The 3,770-nt window shown below is 34.7% G+C and overlaps 1 long non-coding RNA gene across 1 annotated transcript; it reads right to left on the bottom strand.

Moving 5' to 3' along the window:
• Positions 1-427: 427 nt before the first annotated feature.
• LOC125490224 lies at positions 428-3,438 on the bottom strand. Its single transcript, XR_007267550.1, has 2 exons — positions 2,946-3,438; positions 428-689 (listed from the first exon to the last, which is right to left on the bottom strand). It is a non-coding gene; the product is annotated as an uncharacterized LOC125490224 (long non-coding RNA).
• Between the last annotated feature and the right edge of the window lie 332 nt (positions 3,439-3,770).

Here is a 3,770-nt window from a genome sequence, read left to right on the forward strand (position 1 = left end):
TGTAACAATGTCGAATACACATCTACTCGACCTATATTCGACCTATATAGCCCGTTTATTCGACATTTCTATAAAAGCTGCTTTATTTTATTTAACGCACACATTAGTGCTGAAAGAGAGCTTTAAGAGTTATTAATTCGCTTATTGATTGTTCAGGTTGCTATTATAGAACTATTACTCATCATTGTATTATTTGGATCTAATTTGCTGAATAAAAGATTTTATTTTACTATACTGCATCATTGTAACTCTTATAGCTTCATTAATCGACATTTCGAATAAAAGCTTTCAAATAACTGTAATAGCTCACATACTATTTGAAATGCTCTTATGGCACATTAATTCGATAAATAATTCAGTAACAGCATTTTGGTTACGTTTATACAGTTTATAGTATTTTAATGTGACAAGCAAATAAATAATTCCATTGCACATTCATTTTTTTATTACGTGATAAAATGGATTACAAGTCATGGAAATTAAAAAAGAAAATTAAAACAAAGATACGGAAAAATTCAAACTAAGGTTCAAACAAAGTATTTGTCTCAAAATTCGTCAAGTGCGATGGCCGAAACGTCAAGTGGTTCCGTTGTTCCACAGAAAACAACTGAAGAAATCGTGGGCCTGGTGTCTCGGTCCATAAAACATATCCTCCCTTCTCAATTGTCTGCACAATCTTGAAAACCATTCTGGAAAAAAAGCGTGATTAGTATCTTTTCTGCTTTATTCAAGTTGTGTATCCCTTTCGAACCTGAGATTTTTTTTCTATCATAGGTTATATTTTTTTGCATAATATTGCCTTTTATGCCTAAAAGGGCTAGGGAAAAGTAATAAAAAAAATCATGCATTTTCCGTTTTCCCGGAAAAGCCATAGCACGTTCGTGCTATCTGGGTTTCAATACCACTTACACACATTTGTGCATTACCTTATTTTACTTAGGATACCTATTTAATTGACTGAAATAAAAAACAGAAAATATCTATTAAACACTTTCTTAATTCAATCATTGCAACAACCTTTAAAAAAAATTGGTTTTTTGCCTATCTTTTTAAATTTAATGATAATAATATAGTTTTGAATTCCGAAACATAAATAACATATTTAAGGCGTGAAATATGAAAGCGAAGTGCATATTAAGGTACAATACTAAAAATAAATCATTATTAGCTTAAATCTTAATTTTCAGCATATATTGAAAATAATAATAATAATGATAATCATAAAGGAGCAGGGCAGCTTCTGGCCAGCTGTTGGGCATTAAGGACTCCACCCACCAGAATCTACGGAGAACCCCTGTTCCTCGTCTCTGGCTTGCCTTTATTAGTTGTCTAGAACACTGAAGAGGAACAGGATCTCCCACCCCTTGCTTGGCTGGTTTGAGTGGTGTTTCGCTAGAGCAGAAATGCTCAAAGAAGGATGTGTTACCCAGTAAGGTATTGTGGAGATCTTGACCCATAACTTGATTATTCTGAGAGCTGTGGAATCCCTCTCCATCCTTAGTACCTCATGTCATGTTGGCCCCTTGCTGCTACGTCACTGTAATGTGCTAGCGACTGTTTTGGGGGGGTGGAGGTTCATTGGCAGTGTGTGCAAGTCACCCCCTGCCTTTTTATCCATGTGCGAAATATATAGTTCAGACAGGAGCCATAGTCCTTCCATAGTACCAGTTACCCAGTCCATTTAGCACCCATTCCATAACCCTTTATTTATTTTCTCCATATCTTAGAATAGTCCTGCACTAACTGGGGGGTTTCTTTGGGTTTACTTCTATAGTCTAAGCAGGGAATATCGTCGGTTGGTGTCACATTTCATATAGATTAATTTTGTCAAACGGATCCCTACATAATAATTTGGCCCATGAACGCCTTCCAATTTGTCTGGGATCCCATGGAACTGGTTCATGGAACGAAAAGAACTATTATTATGACAAAAACTACCTCATGCAATTTTGTGCATTTGTACATTTTGAACCTGAACCACACATTTGTGCGTTTCAGTTTTGTCGGACAAAAATTATCACGGAATCATTGTGCTGTGCAAACTTTACTATGCTAACAACAAAGATAAGACTTTAATATTACAATGTAGCATAAAATATGTGAAGAAAATTAGCTAAAACAGCAAAATTACATTAATTCCTAAACACGCTCGCTGTCAGGTTCAAGGAACGCCGCCAATTTCTTTGCCTGTCACAGGCCAAATAATTTCAAATATCAACCACAATTTTTTTAGGCCTTTACAACGATACGCACAAACGATGCGTTTCGGTTCCACGCGGTGAAATAAGTTTAACGCTAAAGTAGAATTTCTAAAAAATCGAGCGCACATTCGTATCATTCAGGTTCGAAAGGGATACTTGCTTGCTTTGCAATCAATCAATCACTTTTAAATGTTTGCTATATTCTATTCTGAAAATCAATGTAATAAATTTTTCATCGTGTGAAGAAAATGAAGTTTTTTTTATAATTATATAGTTGCTAATTTATAATTAAGTATGAAATGAAGCAAATATGAACCAATCGTTAATTAATTAGGTACATTTAATAAAATACATCAAATGACATTCACCCCAACTCGGGTTAGTCAAGCTAAGGATTTTGCATTGAGGAACCCTAAATTTATTTCATGATGGCTGCTTGTTTTGCTATAAGTGCAACATTGTAACTATTATTGCATCAAAAATCGATTAATAGTGCTGTAATAGCAATATACGAACAAACATGGCTATTATTTTATTTTTATAATTTATTTAATTAATTTTGACCATATTTACTATTTTTTAAGAAAGATTTAACGTAGCCCTTAAACATATGTTAAAGAATTCCTATTACTTTATCGATAAAGTTAAATGCGCCTAAGATTTTTCGTATACGAATGTGTAAAATGCAACAATAGAAATTGCACTAGTAATAACTCATTTAGTTATTAATGGAGACTTACTTACCTTTATGCTTTTGTAATCAGTCATTACGATAGATCAGTCACAATAATCCACAGATTTTCTTCCATATATTTTTCTGCAACAGTGTGACTAAAATTCAGCTAAATAGTAAGGAAAAAGTAATTTTGTTGCATTTATCCCACAAAAATGAAGAGTTGTAGCAACTCGACAGCTATTATTCTACTTATTAGTCGATTAATGAGCACCACATCGCTGTTACTGCACCCTTAGTGTAGAAGCTGCAACAAAATTGCTATGACAACCCTAAATTGGGTACAGTTTACTTCTACTCGACTTTTAACCTACTATATAAGCTTCTTGGTTACAATCACTCGACTTTCATAGCACTGAATTGCTGTATAATTTGTGCCCTTTTCGCGTCGAGACAGCGCTGCCGTGACCATTATTCGACTAGTTACGGGACTTTTACAGCACATATTAGCAAAACAGGAACGTGGCCGTTACCTTTATTGCACATATTTTTGCTACTTGGGACGTCTTATCGGAAACGTCAAGGAACCTGTTAAAAGCAATTTAAATTAATGGATTTGTCATCGCAATTAATTTAATAGTAACTAATACGCGAGCGGCGATCGTTAAGACATTTTTCCTTTTGGAATTGACATAATAATGGCCTTCGGTCGATCTATCGTTCGGTGACGGCGAATTGACAAATTGCGTGACCAATCCAAAATGGGTGGGTTTCTTTTGAATTTGATGTAAAAGTTGTCTTTAACGGCGCGGTCGGTTCTCACGACAGATCGAGTAACGATTAAAGCCGTGTTCGTGATTAGACCATCTGTATTATTGAATTTTTGGCGGCGTCTC

The sequence above is a fragment of the Plutella xylostella genome, chromosome 21, assembly GCF_932276165.1.
Source record: "Plutella xylostella chromosome 21, ilPluXylo3.1, whole genome shotgun sequence".
Lineage (NCBI taxonomy): Eukaryota > Metazoa > Arthropoda > Insecta > Lepidoptera > Plutellidae > Plutella > Plutella xylostella.